The following is a 22,561-nucleotide window of genomic DNA, read 5'->3' as shown; positions in this document are numbered from 1 at the left end:
CCCCCCCCCCCCCAAAAGAAAAGAATATGTTGTAACGCTAAAGGAAGAGAAGTGATGAGAAGGTTTGCAGTATCACGCAAACAGTAAGAAAGATAACGTAGCGATAACAGTTGCAAAGTTCACATACCGATTTTTATCAAGTGAGAAAAACGAGAGGTCGTAGTTCGCGTCCATTAATTTACTCTACATGTGCGATTGTATTCGTTTTCGTGGGTTTCCTTTTGTACTCCTTACAACACGAACATGTATTCGCAACTGTGAAAGGTCGTCGGTACGCCTGTAGAGTCTGCCTAGCCGAGCATAGTGCAGGATGCAGAAGTGATAGGCAGGGTAAAGTGCAGTGATCATAGGTCAGTGAGGGCTAGGATTCACCTCAATATGAATAGAGAAAGAGTAAAATTGGTCAAGAAGAAACAGGTCAACTTAGAGGCATTACGGGTAAAAGCAGACAAATTTAGGCTGGTACTTGCAAACAAATTTGCAGCCTTAGAACAGAGAGATGGTGATGATGACATAGAGCTAATGAATCAAACCGTAACGAGGCTGGCTTCAGAGACAGCAACTGAAGTGGGAGGTAAGGCACCACGGCACCCAGTGGGCAAGCTCTCTGAAGGACCTAATAAAGAAACGACAAAGAATGAAATTGTCCGACTCAAGAGATAAGATAGAATTCGCTGAACTGTCAAAGCTGATCAACAAGGGGAAAATAAGTGATATTCGAAATTATAACGTGAGAAAGACTGAGGAAGCCGTAACATTCCTCGCAGCCTGAAATCAATGAGGCAACTTAGCATAGGACAAACCAAGATGTATGCACTGAAAGATAAGCAGGGTAATATCATCAGCAATCTGGAAGGTATTGGCCTCGAGCTCCACCACTAGAAAAGCTGGCGCCACCGTCGGCGTGACGTGACATGAGGGATCACGTGGACATAGCGGCCGCGTCAGCTGCTTCGGGAGCGCCGAAGCGAGCTGAAAACGAGAGTTTGAATTCCCTCGTACGCTGCGGTCCTCATTTAGTGGCGAGATTTTCCCGCTTCGAGTGTCTCCTTTAAAACGCTTGAAAGCACTGCAATAGGTAGTGGCTGCCTTTGAAGGCGCGCAACATGGTAGGCTACTGCTCGGTGCAGCAGTGCCGAACGCACGCAACGGAGCCCGGTGTCAACCTTATTCATACGTAGCCGCAGGACAAGAAGCTGCGTGAAGCTTAGCTCGCGAAACATAAAACCGGCAGTCATCGGCTACAACTCGGGTATGCAGCAAGCACAGACGCGAGGAGTGAGGGAGTGAGTGAAAAACTTTATCAGCTCTAGATTCACTGGTCTTCTGCGGTCTTCAGATGGAATCGTCCATCTTCTAGCACAACGGTCGGTTGCCCTTAGTCCAGGGCTCCGCTGGATGCTGCTGCCAGTTGTGCTCGCCGAATCAGACCTTCTTGGTCGACCTGGCGATCGCTGGAGAGCACTCCCTCCCATTGCTCCGCACTCGGGTTTGGTATAACGGGTACCACGTCTATCTTCTGGCATGCCCACGTTATGTGATACAGCGTGGGTGTTTCGTGGCACCAGGGGCATTTGTCATTGTATTGTGTGGGATAAATTTTGCTGAGTACGTTTAGGTTCGGGTACGAGCCCGTTTGTAGCTGCCTCCACGCGACAGAGTCCTCTCTGCTAAGGGAGTTGTGCGGTGGTGGATACCGCTTTCTGCAGCCCTTGTAGTAATTTAGTATCGCCGAATAGTCTTGGGGTACAGGTTCGGTCTCCTCGAGGTCGCCTATGTTGGATGCTCGGTAATAAGTGTACCCTCGAGCTATCCTGTCCGCCTCTTGGTTCCCTGCCACTCCCGTGTGTCCCGGCGTCCATACTATCGTATGCCTAATTGGTTCTTCTTTTGTTTGTCGTTCTGTTATGGGGTCTCCGGAGCGGAGTATGCGGAGCGCTCCGTGCCCTATTCTGCCGCGTAGGTAGTTGCGGCACGCTGTTTGCGAGTCTGTAAGGATTGTTAGAGACCGTTTAGACCGATATCCCTCCGCTGCCGCTAGAGCGACGGCCGCTTCTTCAGCCTCGACTATCGTACAGCCTTGTAGTGATGCGCTGGTGATCTCGCGTAGGTTCGAATCAATCACCGTTGCTACCGCGTTGCTGTTGCTCTGCCCCGCTGCTCTGGCGTACGTGGATGCGTCCACGTATACTGTCGTTTCTTGGGGTGCTAGTGTCTTTTGTAGGTATTCAGCCCTCGCTTCTCTGCGCGCTTTGTGTAGGTTGGGATCCATGTTCCGGGGTATGGGTGCTACTTTCAGTGTGTTGCGATACTCGTCCGGAATTTTTTCGGTCCTCTGTATCTCTTGAAGTTGATCGGCGCAGCCTAGTTTCTTCAGGAGCTCCCTGCCAGATGGGGTCTGCTGTAGTCTGCGTTGTTGGGAGACTAGTTGCGCCTCTTTCAATTCGTCGAAGGTGTTGTGTAGACCTAAGGCTAGGAGCTTTTCGGTTGAGGTGTTGTGGGGAAGGTGGAGTGCGGTTTTGTAGGCTTTGCGTAGAATCGCGTCCGCCTGTTGTACCTCACTCTTGATGGGATTGTAGTATGGAAGGGTGTATGCCACTCGGCTGACGACCAAGCTTCTGACCAGCTTGAGTGTGTCCTCCTCTCGCATGCCGTGGCGTCTGTGTGAGATGCGCGAGGAAGATTTCTGCCACGGCGCCGGGTCTGCGATGTTCGGAAAACGCGCACTGAGACGCTCGCCCGAGTCCGCTGCCCGACTAACGTCATGACGGCTTGGTCTATGAACTTGTCGATGCTATAGATACTGGCAAGTTCACTGGAGTGGAAATGGAGCGGTAAGAAGCACATTAAAACAAAGCATGGCATATGGTCATGTTTCTGTTATGAATTAATGCACTGGATTACAAGAAAGAAGCAGCGGTAAATCGCAGGCTGAGAACACCGATAAATACAGTGCGACGGAAGTGCAGAAATAATATTGAAACGTCCAAGAATTTAGAAGAAAAAAAAAGATTCAATCGTCGCGACGGCACATCACAGTCCCCGTAGGCGTCGAAGTCTCTACAATTAAATCATTTTTGAAGAGCTGTGATAGCGCCCACGCAACAATGGTTACTTGTATACTGTCAAATGCTCATATTCTGCGGCCTAAAGTTCATGGCACGGTGCGAAAACGCGCACGCGGCGAAAGCGAAACAGTTCGCGGACAAGCATGCACACGCGCAGTCGGTCGCTGCGAATATGTGCGATCGCTGCATTGAGGCTTCATTCGATTACGCTCAATTTAGTTATACAAACACTATAAGAACATATTTCACATAGTTTGCTCTCAGCGTTTACCTACCTTTCACGCAAGAAGCCGTTTCGGGAGACTCTATCGCGGCGACCGCGCGCAGCGGCGTTGACTGTACGTATTCGGTAAAGAGAGAGCGTCTGTAAACGATTCTGTGCTTTCAGTTTGCCCAAGATTATTGTTTAGACAGTAAAAAACTTCTCTCGTTTCGAAAGTACTTACAGAAATGTCCGGGAGAACTCCCGCGTGGTGTTTTCAGTGAGCGATGACAGCAAAACCTATGAAGAGCACGCCGCGCGATCCCTCATACTACGCCAGCGAGGCGCTTCCGATAGATGGCGACTCCGTAACTCCTCGGCGCCAATATTAAATCAAGCGGAAGAATTCGATACTGACCTGTACAGTACCCAGAGGACCCAGGAGAACTCCATTCTGAACGATAATGAACAGGATACAGAAACTCCTCCTGTAACTAGAGATGAGGTCAAAAGGGCCTTGCAAGACACAAAACGGGGAAAAGCGGCAGGAGAAGATGGAATAACAGTCGATGTAATCAAAGATGGAGGAGACATAATGCTTGGAAAACTGGCGGCTCTTTATACGAAGTGTCTATCGACTGCAAGGGTCCCAGAAAACTGGAAGAATGCAAACGTTGTACTCATCCTCAAAAAGGGTGACGTTAAAGAATTGAAAAATTATAGGCCCATTAGCTTACTCCCACTATTATATCAATTATTTACTAAAATAACCTCCAATAAAATAAGGGCAACACTGGACTTTAGTCATTCAAGGTAACAGGCTGGCTTCAGGAAGGGATACTCTACAATGAATCACATCCATGTCATTAATCAGGTTGCGTCGCTTCCTTGACGGTTCTTCCGCTGAGGACGTCATCAGGACAAGCGCTACAAAAGCCGGCTGCCTTCGCTGGATCGACACTTGGAAGCAGTTACAGCTGATCGGCGCAACGCTGAACACTTGATCCCTGTACTGCAGGTTGGCATGAAAATTATACATGCTTTGTAACTAGATAGTTTATGCTGTCGCTGCTGCCTTTCTGCATTGCTGTGTATCTACTGTATATTTATTAGATCTTCTTTCCACTGCTACTGCTCCTCCTTTGCAAAGACATGGCCAAATCTACAACTGAAAGAAAAAGCCGATGCGAAGTCCGAGAACTTCGTGCTGAAATGAAGTCTCTCACGGACAGTGTTAAATTTATGAGCGATGAATTTGAGGACGTGAAAAAGAGGCTTAGATATGCCACAGAAGATAGGGAAGCTTTCAGAAAGGCGAACGAAAAGTAATGTGGTAAGTGAAATGAAAATGAGAATGGTATTCAACAACTTCAGAAGAGGGTTGTTCAATGAATGAATGTGTATTGTTTAGTGGCGCAAGGGCCAGCTATGGCCAACGAGCGCCAAGACAGTGTTATCGATTTCGCGGAGGAACGATGAGTTCTGTGAAGTTGATGTGATGTGGCTGTAGAGGAGCCTAAAATAGTCCCTGTAAAGTGCGAAAATTCTACCTGCAATAAGATTATGGGGATGACTAATGATCAGTACTATGAGCCTTACAATGCATTGCGGAAGAATGGTATGATATGCAGAACATGTAAGATGCAAAAATTAGCTACAGCACAACTGCCTCACCAGAGCCTTTGGAACACAAGGGCCTGGAGGCATGTGCTATACAGTACAACTATCCCAGCGGCATCTTCTAAAGAGACGAGGCGCTACGAATGCATGGGACTAATAACATGTAAGACCACATCCCTGAAAAAACCCAGGACTGTGTCTGTATTAAAAAGCGTTTCTGGACCGAGAAACATTGCAGGATGAAGGGGAATGTGCTGCCGGTATGCTAAACAAATGTCTCTTTCTCTCGGATTCGGCTTCCCGACACTCCAGGAGGACGTGGAGCACGGTCAGCCTCTCCCCACATCTACCACACAATGGAGGCTCACTTCCGGTGAATAGAAAATTATGGGTGCCAAATGTGTGTCCTATTCTGAGACGACAGAATAGGACATCTGTTCGGCGCCATTTTGTAGTAGAGGGCCAGAATCCTAACTGTGGCTTTATCAGGTGGAGCCTATTATCTGTTTCCGCATCCCACATGCATTGCCAGTGGTCTCGCAGCCTCCTTCGCAAGGAAGGCCTCAGATCTGTGACATGCACCTCAACGGTAGGGTTAACAGTTTGCGAGGCGATTGACGTGGCCATCTCGTCCGCCAGAACGTTACCCTCAATGCTCCTATGGCCAGGCACCCAGCATATAATGATATGCTGGTTAGATATCTACGCTTTACGGAAGACAGAATATAGTTAATTAAGTACTGGATTTTTGTGTGTATAGAGTGACATAAGGGCCTTCACGGCACTTAGGGAGTCTGTATATATTGCTGACTTTTGAAGTTTTGATTTTCTTATATGCTTCACAGGAGACACTAATGCGTAGGCCTCGGCCGTAAAGATACTTGTTTCCGGATGTAGTACATCGGATTCTGAGAAGGATGGGCCGACGGCAGCGTAAGACACCCCGGCATTTGACTTCGAAGCGTCTGTGCTTGTGCTGGAGTTCCAGGAAATGCTTTGGGATTTCGATCTCTGGTGCGTGTTTTGTTACTTCTAAAAAGGATATGTCACATTCTATGACCTGCCACTCCCAAGGCGGTAACAACTTCGTTGGATGCATTAGGCGAAGCTCGAGGAGTGGGACACGGATTTCATCACTAAGCTCCCTCACTCGAAGCGAGAAAGGCTTTCTTACAGAGGGGCGATTATGGAAAAGTGTAGTGCAGGTCATATCGTTAACAGTGTTAAAACATGGATGCTGATGATTGGAGTGTATATTTAGGAAATATGTAAGGCTGATGTAAGTTCTCTGTAGATGGAGGGACCATTCATTTGATTCCGCGTATAAGCTTTCAATGGGGCTTGTTCTGAAAGCGCCAGTGGCTAAGCGGATACCTAGATGGTGGACAGGATCTAGGATCTTTAGTGCGCTCGGAGCGGCAGAGCTATATACGACGGCGCCATAGTCCAATCGTGATCGAATTAGGCTCTTATAAACATTCATCAGGCACTTCCTGTCGCTACTCCATGTTGAGCGGGATAGAATTTTAAGTAAGTTCATTGTCCTTAGACATTTTTCTTTAAGATATTTAATGTGCGTATAAAAGTAAGCTTGGAGTCATGTATAATACCTAGAAATTTGTGTTCTTTGTTGATAGATATTTGATGTTCACACAGTTGAACACAAGGATCTGGAACCAGGCTTCTATTTCTAGTAAAAAGAACACAAGAACTTTTGTGGGGGTTGATTTTAAATCCGTTTTAGTCCGCTCACTTGGACACCTTGTTCAAGCCTTGCTGTACCTGTCTCTCGCATACTGCGAGGTTACAGGATTTGAAGCCGATTTGAATGTGGTCTACGTAGACAGAATAATGAATGGCAGGTGGTAGCGAAGCACGAAGCGTGTTCATTTTCACGATGAAAAGCGTACAGCTAAGCACGCCTCCCTGCGGTACACCTCTTTCTTGCTTGAAAGGTTGCGACAATACGTTGCCGATTTTCACGCGGAAGATGCGATTCAACAAATAGCTTTCAATTATTTTTAGCATATTTCCACAGATTCCCATTCCTGACAAGTCTCGCAAGCTGCCGTAGCGCCATGTTACGTCATATGCCTTCTCCATGTCAAGGAATATTGATAAGAAAAACTGTTTATGTACAAATGCGTCCTGAATACATCCTTCAATGCGTACAAGGTGATCTGCTGTCGACCGGCCTTCTCTGAAGCCACACTGACAGGAATCAAGTATATTGTTGAGTTCAAGGAAATGTACCAGTCTGCGATTAATATTTTTTTTCAAAAAGCTTACACGGGCAGCTTTTAAGAGCTATCGGGCGATAGCTTGCCGCCAGGGATGGGTCTTTCCCCTGCTTCAAAACAGGGACCACAATTGCTTCTTTCCGTGTGTGTGGAAGGTATCCGGCAGCCGAAATAGTGTTGAATAGTGCGAGTAGTGTAACTTGTGTATCAGTGTGCAAGTTTTTGATCATGTCATACATGACTCGGTCAGGTCCCGGTGCAGTGCTCTTGCGTGAGATCAAAGCAGCTCTCAACTCGGCAATACTGAATGGCCGGTTATACGCTTCGTCGTGTGTGCATTTACGTACGAATGGCTTCAGTTCTTCTATTGCTTTGTATTTAAGGAAAGATTCGAAATAGTGTCTCGAGCTCGACACACGCTCAAAGTGTTCCCCAAGAGAGTCTGCCTAGTCTGGCAAGGTATCCCCTTGGTCGTTCCCCAGAGGCAACGGATGGATTTGTTGCCCTTGTAGCTTTCTCAAACGATTCCATACTTTTGCCTCCGAAGTGTATGAATTAATGCCGGAGAGGAACCTCACCCAGCTTTCTCTCTTTGCCTGACGCCGTGTCCGCCTTCCCTGTGATTTAATTTGTTTGAAGGGAATGAGTTTTTTGCATTAGGCGATCTGCGCAATATGCCCCATGCCTTGTTCTGTCTATTTCGCGCCTCTCTACAGTCTTCGTTCCACCAGGGAACACGTCTTCTTAGTGAGCCACCATTCGTATGCGGGATAAACTTTTTGGCTGAATCAATAATAAAAGCGGTAAAATATGCAACGGCATCCCCCCCGCCCCATCTGTAGTAAAATTATTTATAAAATCTCGTGGTAAATAAGATGATTCTTTAAAGTACTCCCAATCCGCCGATGCTAATTTCCATCGAGGAATATGCAGAGGGTGCTCATGCTGAGTTATCAGGTTTAAGATAACAGCGAAGTGGTCACTTCCATATAATTTATTGATCACGGACCATTCTAGGTGAGTCAGAAGAGAAGAAGAACCGATTGCTAGATCTATTGCTGAATATTCTAACGACGTGGGATCGACGAGTGTGCGTAGCAGCACCGCCACGAAACGCACTTTATCAGTCGTCCAAGGGAACAACAACAACGTCTTCTTCGTTTCCCCCGCTTCACCTAAAAACCCGCGCTACTTAAGCGTCGTCCCCACTGGCGCATACCCGCTGAATTATGGTTCTGCCAAATATAGTTGCGTCATTGGCTCCCCCTTTAGCAAAGATCATCGTCCCGATAATACAGGCTTGGAAAGCAGCGGTAAAGAACTGCGCAGTCTTGGTAGTCCTCATAGTACGGCTTCATACGCAGCACGTGAACGACCTCGGGTAAATGCCGTCGGCGCTTTGAACAGTGCGAGCTGTCTGGAACGACTTCGTAGTTGACGTCAATGATGCGTCGGAGAACTATGTAGGGCCCGAAGTATTTACGTAGGAGCTTTTCAGAGAGCCCACGCTGTCGAATAGGTGTCCAGACCCACACTTTGTCGCCGATGTTGTATGTTACGGCTTTGTGCCGAAGATTGTAGCGTCTGGCGTCAATGTCCTGCTGTTCGTGGATTCGCAGACGCGCAAGCTGCCTAGCTGCCTCTGCTCGGTGTGTTATCTCTTCAGCACCCGTCTCGTTGTCGTCAAATTCATGAGGGAGCATTGCGTCTAATGTTGTTGTAACCTCACGGCCGTATACGAGACTGAAGGGCGTCTTGCGAGTGGTCTCTTGACGAGCCGTATTGTACGCGAAGGTGACATAAGGTAAAACCTCGTCCCAGTTCCTATGCTCTACATCTACGTACATGCTTATCATATCAGCCAATGTCCTATTGAGTCGTTCTGTCAGTCCGTTCGTTTGAGGGTGATACGCTGTTGTCGTCCGGTGGGCGGTACCACTTAGACGTAGAACGATATCTAAAAACTGGGCCATGAACGCAGTACCTCTGTCCGTGACGACTACTGCGGAAGCGCCATGCCTTAAAACGATGGATTCCAGAAAAAATCGTGCCGCTTCATCTGCTGTTGCCCGTTGCAGGGCACTTGTCTCGGCATATCTAGTGAGATAATCCGTGGCAACGATTATCCACCTATTACCAGTAGTAGACGTTGGGAAGGGGCCCAGAAAGTCCATGCCTACTTGTGAAAGTCCATGCCTACTTGTGCAAATGGTGTGGCCGGTACGTCAACAGGGTGCAGTAAGCCGGCTGGTTTGACGGATGGCGGTTTACGACGTTGGCAATCCAGACATGTCTGAACGTAACGTTTAACGACCGCAGTAAGTCTCGGCCAGTAGTAATTCTGCCGAATCCGTGCCAATGTGCGAGTGTAGCCCAAGTGCCCAGCAGTCGGCTCGTTGTGGCAGGCGTGTAAGATTTCACGTCGAAGCGGTGATGGAACAACAAGTAAGTAGTTGCTGCCGCTAGGCGAGAAGTTCTTCTTGTAGAGGACGTTGCGACACAAGCAGTATGATGCCACCCCTCTTGCAAAGAGCCTCGGCACGCGGTTGGTTCGTCCTTCGAGGTAATCAATAAGCGCCAGCAATTCAATGTCATCCCGTTGCTGGCGTGAAAGATCGGCAGTATCCACGAGTCCCAGAAAAACCGTGTCGTCATCGTCTTGTGCTGCCGGCTCAACAGGAGACTGAGAAAGGCAGTCGGCGTCTGCGTGCCGTTTTCCCGACTTGTATGTAACAACAAAGTCGAACTCTTGGAGTCGAAGACTCCAGCGTGCGAGCCGGCCGGAAGGATCTTTCAAATTAATGAGCCAGCAGAGGGAATGGTGGTCACTAACGACGGTGAAAGACCGACCATACAAATACGGACGAAATTTCAGAACTGCCCATACCATTGCGAGGCATTCTTTTTCAGTGGTGGAGTAGTTAGCTTCGGCTCGGGATAGTGTCCTACTGGCGTAAGCAATCACCTTTTCGCTGTCGCCCTGCCATTGTACTAGCACCGCCCCTAGACCGACATTACTAGCGTCTGTATGCAATATCGTCGGGGCTTCCTCATCGAAGTGTGCTAATACGGGAGGCGATTGCATGCGTTGCCGGAGCTCGTGGAATGCCCGCTGCTGGTCTTCGCCCCAAGTAAAAGGCATATCTTCTCGGGTGAGCTGTGTTAACGGCCATGCGATACGCGAGAAATTCGCAATAAATCGCCGGTAATATGCACAGAGTTCCAGAAAACGTCGCACGGCTTTTTTGTCTGATGGAATCGGGAAATTAGCGACGGCGGTAATTTTATCCGGATCAGGTCGGACTCCTTGGCTACTGACGACGTGACCGAGGAACTGGAGCTCATGAAAACCAAAATGGCACTTCTCAGGCTTCAAAGTAAGACCGGCAGAGCGTATCGCTTCAAAAACAGTTTTCAGCCTTCGTAAGTGTTCGTCGAACGTTGCGGAAAAGACAATCACGTCATCCAAGTACACCAGGCATATTTGCCATTTGAGTCCGGAGAGCACAGTGTCCATTAGACGCTGAAATGTGGCTGGCGCTGGACACAAACCGAAAGGAAGTACCTGAAATTCATAAAGTCCGTCAGGCGTCACAAAGGCTGTTTTCTCACGGTCTCTCTCATCCACTTCGATCTGCCAATAACCTCTTTTCAAGTCCATTGAGGAAAAGTAGCACGAGTTTCGCAACCTATCCAAGGAATCATCAATACGCGGCAGTGGATAAACGTCCTTCTTTGTGACCTGATTGAGCTTCCGATAGTCGACGCAGAAGCGCAGGCTACCGTCCTTCTTCTTCACTAGAACTACAGGTGATGCCCACGGACTATTAGATGGTCGAATAACGCCATCTTCGAGCATCGTCTTCACTTGTTTTTGTATTGCTTCGCGTTCCTTTGGGGCCACACGATAAGGGTTTTGTCGGATGGGTCTGGCGTCGACATCAGTAATGATGCGGTGTTTCGTAAGTGGCGTTTGACCAACTCTTGACGCAGAGGAGAAACAGCCCTGGTACTGCTTGATGAGCTCAAGCAGACGGTTCCGCTCAACGGCCGTTAACGTCGGATTAACGTCTACAATAGGTGCAGCTGTGTGGATTGTAGAGGCCGACTCCTGCGCTAAGTGGCAGTCTTGTATTTCTGTCACTTCGTCGAAATAGGCGACAGCAGTGCCTCTAACGATGTGTCGGCGCTCCCTACTAAAATTTGTCAGCAAGAGTTCGGCGCTTCCGTCGATTACATTGATAAGTGCTCTGGCAATGGCCACACCGCAATTCAGTGCTAGCGCACTGATGTGTTCAGCTACTCCAGTCCCACTTTGCAGGCTGTCACAGCGCACCTGTACGAGGGAGCAACTCCGCGGCAAAAGTATGACGTCGTCCGCGGCAATACGTAAGCGAGGTTGTTGTGGCTTCTCATGGGCGACATTATCCGAACTCGTGGCAAATGTGACGCTTCTGTCACGGATGTTAATCACGGCGCCGTACTCCCGTAGGAAATCCATGTCCAGTATAAGTTCTTTACAACACTCAGTAAGGATGACGAGGGTGACGACGAAGGTTGAACCGGCGATTAAGAGTCGGGCCGTGCATTTCCCGACAGGTGTCATCAACTGACCTCCGGCGGTTCTTATGCTGGGCCCGTGCCATGGTGTCTTCACCTTCCTCAGTTTGTCAGCGACCTGTAAGCTAAGGATTGAAAAATGGGAGCCAGTGTCAACCAGAGCGGCTATTTAGTGGCCGTCAATGCAAACGATGAGCTCGGCGCTGACGATGTCAGTTACGTCTTTCGTACTTCTATTCGTCGTATTCGTCGTTGTGCTGGGCGTCTTCGTCAATGAAGTCTTCACGTCGTCGTTCGTCGATAACGGGGGATGTGGAGCAGTTAGAGTATTGGCAACCTCACCCCCGGAGGTCGCTGCGGCTAGTTTCCCCGTCGAGGGCTAGGCGATCTGCCCCTAGTGACGTCGGCAAAGCTGCGACGAGTCGGCGAATTGTAGCGCGCCGGAGATGGAGAAGGAGAACGTGGTCGGAGCGTCGTCGTATTTGGTGGCTGACTGTTCACAGGAGCGTCGTTGTAAGCGCGTCGACCGTCGTACGGAGAATAAGCATAGTTGGCAGGAAAGCTTGGTTGTTGAGCGGCGCGATAGTTGTTCCATTTGCGGCAAACTCTATAGACGTATCCAGCTTCACCACAATGGTAGCACACTGGTCGACGGTCGACGGTGCGCCACAAATCGGTTTTCCGACGCTGGTAGTTCGGCGGTAACTCTCCATGGAGCCAAGGGGTGGCGTGCGCATGTCGAAAATACGGCGTTGTTTGTGCTGGCATGATCGGCGGGGTCGGTAGAGTCGACGAGGGTGACGATGTCGGCTCTATTTGTGGCGTAGGTGGTGTTGTAGTTATGGGTGTCAACGGCGTTGAAGTTGCGTTGAGTGGACGGCGAACAGCTTCCGCATAAGTGAGGCGCCGCGGAACGTTGCCACAGTCTGGCGCTGAAAAAGCTTGCCGGACTTCCTCCCGGACGACATCAGCAACAAAAGATAACGCTGGCGTCGGTTCCGTAGGCGCAACCACAAAGCCGAGCTGCCGAAGCTCTTCGCGCACCACTTCGCGGACAACTTCACGCAGAGACATGTCGTTACTCGCAGCCAGTACGGAAGTGTTCGCCGTCGAGTTGCCCATGTCATGCTGGCGGTATCGTTGATGCAGGGCCCGTTCAATGGCTGTAGCCTCTTTTGTGAACTGTGCCACTGTTGTCGGTGGATTTCTCACAAGGCAGGCAAACAGTTGCTCCTTCACTCCTCGCAGGAGATATCGCAGCTTTGTTTCCTCTGGCATGTCTGGGTCTGCCCTACGGAAAAGACGGGCCATGTCTTCCGAGAACATAGCAACACTCTCATTGGGCTTTTGAACGCGGATTTCAAGGAGACGCTGCGCGTTTTCCCTCCTGTCGATGCTCGAAAAGGTATGTATCCAGCAGCTGTGCGCGGAAGTCGTCCCACGTGGCAAAGCTCCTCTCCCGGTTTACGTACCACGTACGAGCATTGTCCTTCAAATAGAAATAGACACTCGAGAGTTTGTCCGCCGAGCTGGTCTTATGGTTATACTGGGCGACGCGCTCGAACTGGTCTAGCCAATCTTGGACGTCTTCAAAGGCATCACCATGAAAGCTCTCCGGGACCATAGGATTCTGTAGTGTTACTTGCGATGGAGCTGCGGTGGCCATGTTATTTGTAGGAGGCAAACAATTTCTCGAAGTGTCTTGCAGGGGACTGGACTCGGGCGCTAAGCCTAGCAGGCGAGGACTGAAGCGGTGGACCGGTGTTTCGATGCGCGATGGTGATTCCGGGCTCGATCGTCGGCTCCGCGAAGGGGTGCCAAGCATGAAGAATACCCAGCACCTCCACCAGTGTAACGACGTGGGATCGACGAGTGTGCGTAGCAGCACCGCCAAGAAACGCACTTTATCAGTCGTCCAAGGGAACAACAACAACGTCTTCTTCGTTTCCCCCGCTTCACCTAAAAACCCGCGCTACTTAAGCGTCGTCCCCACTGGCGCATACCCGCTGAATTATGGTTCTGCCAAATATAGTTGCGTCAATATGTATTGTGTTTGACACTGTAATACGTCGGCTGCTTCTTGTTAAACAGGCAGGCACAAGAGGTCAAAAGAACATTTTCAATTATTCGACCTCTCGCGTCGCATCGCGAATCTCCCCACATCATATGGTAGGCACATTAAAGTCACCCACGAGTATGTAGGGGTCAGGAAGTTGATTAATTAGGTTATGGAATTCGGCTTTATTTAAGGTGATAGGCGGTATGTATAAAGAGCACACAGTCACCAATTTGTTATAAAGGATTGCCCGAACCCGAACCGACACGGCCTCAAGGGGCGCCTGGAGGCCAGTCTGTTGACAAGCTACAGATTTATCCGCTACTATTGCAATACCACCGGAGGCGTTAGCCTCGTTGCGGTCTTTGCGATAGACTATGCGCTGACGTAAAAAGTTTGTCTGAGTGGGTTCCAGATGTGTCTCTTGAACACACAGCAACTTGGCATTGTGTTTGTGTATTAGTTTTCTAATGTCGTCGAGGTTATGTAGTAGTCCTCGTACATTCCACTGTAGTATTTGTGTTTCCATTTTGATAAATGTGTTGGATGCTGTGTGTTTAAGATATTAAGATTACTTCACGGGCCCTTTCGAGGCGCCCTGACGGGAGTCTTGTCTTTTCTGGAGCGATCAAGAGAGCCTCGCCGCTCCTTAGGCGCTGGTGGCGCCGTCTGGCTGGTCGTTGTGTCCATCGCCTCCTGCGAGGCGCTGGACACGCGCTCCTCCGAGCGCTTTGTTTGACGTGAAGGCCTCGGCACGTTGGACGAGGCCTTTGAGACCACCTGCCCGGAGGTAGATGGCCCCTTCTGTTGGGTTGGCGTTGCAGTGCTAGCTGCAGCCGCCGGGGGGGGGGGGAAGCCGGATGGCGTAACTGCCGACTCACTGCTTGTGGTTCGGTCAGCCGCCGGAAGCCGTTGTGTCGCTGCCCCCTGACGCGTCACATCGGCAAAGCTGTTTGGCAGGTAGGACACCCGCCTGCGCGCTTCTTTGAATGAAAGGTTCTCCTTTACTTTAATTGCTACGATTTCTTTCTCTTCCTTCCAGGTTGGACAAGACCGCGAGTATGCCGCGTGGTCCCCATCGCAGTTTACACAGTGTAAAGGTTTATCGCAGGATTCAGTGGCGTGTTCGTGTGCACTGCACTTAGCACAGGTCAATCGGCCTCGGCAGTTTTGCAAACTGTGGCCGAATCTTTGGCATTTGAAGCAACGGAGAGGGTTAGGGATGTACTGCCTTACTCGGATCTTAATGTAACCTGCTTCTATCGTTTCTGGAAGTACACTGGAGCCAAATGTGAGGATAAGGTGTTTGGTATCGATTTCTTTCCCGTCGCGCCTGATTTTAATTCTTTTTACGTTCACAATATTTTGATCCTTCACTCTTCCAAAAGTTCAGCCTCGGTCAGGTTCATCAAGTCGTCCTCAGAGATCACACCGCGGATGGTGTTCATGGTGCGGTGTCGGGTCACTGAAACAGGGGTGTCCCCAATAGACACTAGGTTACTTATTTTTGGTACTGGTTTTTGTCATACAGTTGTAAGAGGATGTCGCCACTTGCTAGTCTAGATGCGTTATAACCTGGGCCAATAGTTTGAGTTAGACACTTGGATACGAGGAAACGTGAGATCATTCTCGTTGTCTTTCCTGGTTTCTCAGAATGAATCACTTGATAGCGGCGGAAGTTTTCAGTATGTCGGCCAAAAAATTTCAATATTTCTTCGGTGCGCCCTCGCTTCTGAGCGCGATCAGGGAGTTTTGGAAAGAAATAATCCATAAGGAACGTTCAGTTTTCGGTAGTTACGGCAGCCGCCCACCATGGAGCCCAACAAGGGGACGCCACAGGTCTTATAAAGAAACAAGTCCTGCGGACGCCAACCAAATAACCAAATATACCAAATATAACCAAATATGTACCAAATATGTACAATAATATGTACAAATATGTACAAATATGTACAAATATGTACGATAACCAAATATGTACAACCAAGGTTGATTGCAGCACACATGGTTAACCCTTGCTGCCAGAAAGCTCGGAAGTAATAAAGAAATGAGAAGGAGGCAGAAAAGATGGAAAGTGAGAGAAAGACGAAGGTTGGAGAGAGAAAGAGACAGGAAAAGGCAACTACCGCTTTCTCCCGGGAGGGTCAGTCCGGGAGCGCCATCTACGTGAAGCCCAGGCCAAAGGGGTGTGTTGCCGCCGCCGAGTGGCCGTAAAGGTCCAAACACCCTGCATTGGCGCAACCCACAGGATCCCCTTTTCCCCGGACACGGTTAAGCCGCGCACGGTTAGACGCGGGAGGGTCCAACCCTCGTGTGCTCGGGTACGTGGTGTCGCAACTCAAGAGGGTTGTTCAATCGGAGCAATACTCGCGCAGGTCAAGTATGGAAATTAAGGGACTTGTGCAACAGGACGATGAACTCGTTACTGAACTTGTTGGGAAAATTGGTGATGTGCAAGCTGAACCTATAACACCTTCTGATATCGAAGCTTGTCACCGTGTGCCCATCCGAGAAGCTGGCAAATCTCATATAGTTTTCCACTTTAAGAGCAGACAGAAGAGGGACAGTGTTCTTGACAAAGCGCGGAATGCTAGATTGCGAAACAATCAGGTTGGAATTACTGATGATACCAGAGTATTTATTAATGAGCACCTCTGTCCCATCTTGAAACGTCTTCTATCGCTGGCATTAGCAAGAAAGCGCGAATGTCAGCGGCGCTTTGTCTGGCCGCGAAATGGAAAAGTACTTGCACGCAAGACTGAGGCCATTATTGTCGTCCACAATGCCTCAGAGATGGACCTTCAAAAAATCACCTAAATTGCAGCGTTTAAAGAAGTTCAACTTTGCTCTTTTTCGACTACAGGATGCATCGTGAGTATAGCTTACCAAGTGAAATTGCTCTGCCCGCACACGCAAGAAACATTTCCATGCTTCACGTGAATTCACGTTCACTTGCCTATAAGCATGACATACTAACTATGTTTCTAGCGGAGTTTACTTTTCGATTTGACATTATCATGTTCTCTGAAACGTGGTATCTGGAACACAGTGAAATGTTGATCATAGATGGTTACAAACAGTTTTTTTATTAATCACACCTATAAACGTGGGGGCGGTGTAGCATTGCATAAGCGCGGCATACAGTGTGATGTGCTTGAGGAATTCACCTACGTCACGCCACATTACGAGTGCTAAGCGTTAGATCTGACAATAATCTGTTTGTTGTGATGTACCGCCCACCTACTGATAATATATCTAATTTCTTAGAATTTACTGAAAAGCTCTTAGAGCATGCTACTTTTCACAATTACAAAGTGCTTCTTGGTGGTGACTTCAACATTAACGTGCTTGATGAAAGCGCTCCAACACGTGCAATAACTAATGTAATCGATTCTTGCGGTTTCTGCAGCGTTATTACGACACCTACTCGCGTGACACCATCGTGTCAATCAGGTCTAGACCATTTCATTGTTAACGCTGGTGCAGAGATTTACACAGCCGGGATGATGATATGTGGTGTTTAATGGCGCAAGGGCCAGGTGTGGCCAAAGAGCGCCATGACAAGTGGTGATGTTGACAATGTATTATGGAGGTGTGACTTGGCTGTAAAGTGGCCTAAAAATAGTTGCTGTAAAGTGCATAAAATCTACGTGATATAAAATTATGGCGATGACTAATGACGAGTACTATGAACATTAAAATCCATCGTAGGAAAATGATGCAAAATGGAAAATATATAAGACAGTAAAATTACTTGGGGCACTGCTGCCTCGCCAGAGCCCTTGAAACACAAGGGCCTGGAGGCATGTGCTATATGAAAGAGCTATCACAGCGGCATCCTCTGAAGAGAGGACCCGCTATGAACATGTGGGGCTAACAACATGCAAGACAACATCTTTCAGAAAACTTAGAACTGCGTTGGGGTGAAATAAAGGTTCTGGGCCGAGTAGCATTACAGGATGTAGGGGGAGGTGCTGCCGGTATGCCAGAGAAAAATGTTTCCTTCTCTCAGATTCGGCTGCCCGACACTCCAGGAGGACGTGGAGGACGGTCAGCCTCTCCCCGCATCTACCGCAGGTTGGAGGATCATTTTCAGTGAGTAAAAAGTTATGTGTGCCAAATGTGTGTCCTATTCTGAGGCGACAGAATAGGACATCTGTTCGCCGTTATTTTGTTACGGAGGGCCAAGAACCTAACTGTGGCTTTATCAAGTGCAGTTTGTTATTTACTTCTGCGTCCCATATACGTTGCCAGTGGTTTCGCAGTTTCCTCCTTAAGAAAGGCTTCAGGTCTGTGACAGGGACCGAAGCAGTAGGATTAACTGTATGTAATGAAATTGATGTGGCCATCTGGTCCACTAGAACGTTACCCTGGATGCCCCTATGTCCAGGCACCCAGCATATAATCACATGCTGGTTAGATACATATGCTTTACATAACACGGAATAGAGTTCAATTAAAACAGGATTTTTGCGCTTACAGAACGATATCAAAGCCTTCACAACACTTAGGGAGTCCGTAAAAATAACTGATTTTTTTAGTTTTGTTTTCCTTATATGCTTCACGGTCGACAATATTGCGTAGGCCTCAGCCGTAAAGATGCTAGTTTCCGGATGCAGTACGTCGGATTCCGAGAAGGATGAACCGACGGCTGCATAGGACACCCCGGCGCGTGACTTGGATGCGTCTGTGTAGAACTCCGTACAGGAGTATTTGTGCTGGAGTTCCCGGAAATGCATTTGGATTTCAATCTCTGGAGCGTTTTTTGTAACTTCCATGAAAGATGTATCGCATTGTATCAACTGCCACTCCCAAGGAGGTAGCAGCTTGGCTGGATGCATTAGGCAAAGTTCGAGAAGTGGAACATGCATTTCATGACTAAGCTCCCTCACACGCAGCGAGAAAGGCTGTCTTACGGAAGGACGATTACAAAACAGTGTAGCATATGTCATGTCATTAATGGTGTTAAAACAGGGATGTTCAGGATTAGAGTGGACTTTCAAAAAATATGTGTGGCTGATGTATGTTCTCTGGATATGAAGTGACCACTCATTCGATTCTGCATATAAACTTTGTACGGGACTCGTTCTGAAAGCTCCTGTGGCTAAACGGATACCCAGATGGTGAACAGGGTCTAGCATCTTTAGCGCGCTCGGGGCGGCAGAGTTATATACCACGGCACCATAATCTAATCGTGACCGGATTAGGTTCTTATAGAGATTCATTAGGCACTTCCTGTCACTACCCCAAGTAGTCTGGGATAGGAGTTTCATTATGTTCATTGTTTTTAGACACTTTTCTTTAAGATGTTTAATGTGTGGGACGAAAGTGAGTCTATTGTCGAGTATAACACCTAGAAATTTGTGCTCTTTGTTTACAGGTATCTGTTGTCCACACATTTCTAAGCAGGGATACGGAACCAGGCCTCTCTTCCTTGTAAACAAAACACAAGAACTCTTATGAGGATTGATTTTGAATCCATTTTTCTCTGCCCACCCTGACACCTTGTTCAAACCATGCTGTACCTGTCTCTCGCACACTGCGAGGTTACAGGATTTGAAACCTATTTGAATGTCGTCCACATAGACGGAATATAAAATGGCCGGTGGTAAGCAAGCACGAAGTGTTGTCATCTTGACAATAAAGAGTGTGCAACTGAGCACGCCACCCTGGGGTACACCGGTTTCTTGTATAAAAGGACGCGACAGCACATTGCCTACTTTCACCCGGAAGGTACGATCGGACAAGAAGCTTTTTATTACGTTTAGCATATTACCATGAATGCCCATTTCTGACAAATCTCTCAAGATTCCGTAGCGCCACGTTGTGTCATACGCCTTTTCCATATCGAGAAATATTGATAAGAAGAACTGTTTATGTATAAAGGCGTCCCGGATATTTCCTTCAATACGTACAAGATGGTCGGTAGTGGAGCGCCCTTCTCGGAAGCCACACTGATAGGGATCAAGCATTTTGTTCTGTTCAAGGAAATGGATGAGTCGCCGATTTATCATTTTTTCAAATACCTTACACATGCAACTTGTGAGGGCTATCGGGCGGTAGCTTGCCACGGAGGAAGGATCTTTGCCTTGTTTTAAAACAGGGACCACAATGGCTTCTTTCCACGCGGTCGGAAGGTACCCTGCGTCCCAGATAGTGTTGAAAAGTGTAAGTAGTGTAACTTGCGTGACATTGTGTAAGTTTTTCAGCATTTCATACATGATTCTATCAGATCCCGGTGCAGAGCTCTTGCATGCGCTCAAGGCAGCTCTCAACTCTGCAATACTAAAGGGGCGGTTGAACGGTTCATTCTGCGGACACTTTTTTATGAGTGGCTTGCATTCTTCGATTTGTTTATATTTGAGAAAGGGTTTGGAATAATTGCTGGAACTTGACACGCTCTGAAAGTGCTCCCCAAGTGAGTCTGCTTGTTCAAGCAGGGTATCGCCTTGTGTGTTTACCAGGGGGAGTGAATAAGTTTGTCGTCCTTTTATCCTGTTAACCCTGTTCCAGACTTTCGCCTCATCTGTATAAGAGTTGATACCCGATAAGAACTTCTGCCAACTCTCTCTTCTGGCCTGTCGGCGCGTTCTCCTGGCTTGAGACTTTGCTTTTTTGAAGTTAATAAGATTCTCTGCAGTGGGAGAGGCGCGTAACGATCCCCACGCTTTGTTCTGTTTCCTACGGGCGATCGTACATTCGTTGTTCCACCACGGTACACGTCGTTTGCATGGCAAACCGCTTGCTTCGGATATGCATTTTGATGCGGCATCTATTATGAACGCTGTAAAATACTCCACAGCAGCATCAATTTCTAAAGAAGACATGTGATTCCAGGAGATACTAGTGAGAGTTTGGAATTTCTCCCAGTCGGCTGTATCGACCTTCCACCTAGGAGTCTGTGGTAGATATTCGTTTTCTTTATATGTTCTCAGCAGTACGGGGAAGTGGTCGCTTCCGTAAGGATTGTTCATAACTTCCCATTCGAGTTCAGACAGTATTGACGGGGAGACTAGGCTAAGATCAATTGAAGAAAAGGTATTGTTTGCAAGAGAGTAATAGGTGGGTTCTTTCTTATTGAGCAGACACGCACCGGACGAAAAAAGGAATTGTTCAACGAGACGACCTCGCGCATCGATACGAGAGTCTCCCCACAAGCTGCTGTGTGCATTGAAATCACCCAGAACAACATAAGGTTCTGGCAATTGATCTATAAAGGATTGGAATTCATGTTTAGTTAATTTGTAATGTGGGGGTATGTAAACAGAGCTAATAGTGATGAGTTTGTTGAGGAGAACAGCTCGAACCGCCACTGCTTCAAGAGGCGTTTGTAGCTGTAAATGTTGACAAGCAATGCTTTTATGTATGACAATGGCAACACCGCCCGATGATGCGACACCATCATCGCGATCTTTACGAAAGGTTATATACTGTCGGAGAAAGTTTGTGTGTTTTGATTTTAGGTGCGTTTCCTGTAAACACAGTACTTTTGGATTGTGTTGGTGGATGAGTTCTTGTACATCATCAAGGTTTCTCAGAAGACCTCTGATATTCCATTGTATGATTTGTGTATCCATATTTAATGTAAATTGGTGCTGTGTATACGGAAACAGAAATGATTAATTAGATTACAGGGCTCTTGCGAGGCCCTGTAACCGGGGTTTTGCCTTTTTTTGGAGCGCTCGAGGGAGCCTCGCCGCTCCTTAGGCGCTTGGTGCGCCGTGGGGATAGGTGTTGTGTCCATTGCCTCTTGTGAGGCGCCGGACACGCGCTCTTGCGAGCGAGAAGTTCTTCGGGAGAGTCTCACCTCGGAAGGCGAGACCCCTGCGCCCACCAGCCCGGAAGTCGACGGGGCTCCCTGTGGAATTTGGCTGCGCCGGCTGTTGCCAGCGCTGGAAGGGGCCGGGGAGGCTGAGGCAGCCTCGGCTGCGCCTACCTTCGTGGCCGCTACCGGTCCTGCGGGATCCCTGCGTGTAGCGCAGGATGCCGCAGATAACTCTTGTGGGGCCGGCAACCCAAGGGTAGCCTGGCCTGGTTGCTGGTTGGATGGAGTAGGCTTACCTACTTCCACCCTGGGGGCAGGAGCCAAAGGTACCTGCTCGCTGCACGCGGGCTGGGTACTTGGAATTGGCCGCTGCGACGCTGCCCCCCGACGCGCCGCATCAGCATAAGGTGTGCTGTGGAAAGGTGAGCACCGTTTACGGGCTTCCTTAAACGAAATATTTTCCTTGACTTTCAGGGTGATTATGTCCTTTTCTTTTTTCCAGTTCGGACAGGAACGTGAGTAGGCCGGATGGTCTCCACTGCAGTTCACACAGTGAGGTGTGCCACTGCAGTTGTCGGAGGGGTGGCCCTGGACTCCACACTTTGCACAGGTTATTTGACCACGGCAGCTCTGCGAGCCATGGCCGAACCTCTGACATTTGAAACACCTTCTAGGGTTGGGGATATATGGTCGAACATTTAATCTGATGTATCCTGTTTCGATGGTTTCTGGCAGTACGCTGGACGCAAATGTTAGGATGAGATGCTTAGTGGGGATTTCCTTGTTGTCTCGTCTAATTATAATACGTTTTACATCAGTGACATTTTGTTCTTTCCATCCTTCCAGGAGTTCAGCTTCTGTCAAGTCTAGGAGGTCTGCCTCTGACACGACCCCCCGTGAGCTATTCATTGTTCGGTGTTCTGTAACGGAGATTGGTATGTTACCAAATGTTACAAGGCTGCCAAGCTTGTCGTACTGATGTTTCAGAGGGATCTCTAGGAGAAGGTCCCCGCTAGCCATTTTCGTTACCTTGTAACCTGACCCTATGGC

Source organism: Dermacentor variabilis, chromosome 2, assembly GCF_050947875.1.
Source record: "Dermacentor variabilis isolate Ectoservices chromosome 2, ASM5094787v1, whole genome shotgun sequence".
NCBI lineage: Eukaryota > Metazoa > Arthropoda > Arachnida > Ixodida > Ixodidae > Dermacentor > Dermacentor variabilis.
Note: the sequence above shows the minus strand (reverse complement) of the source record.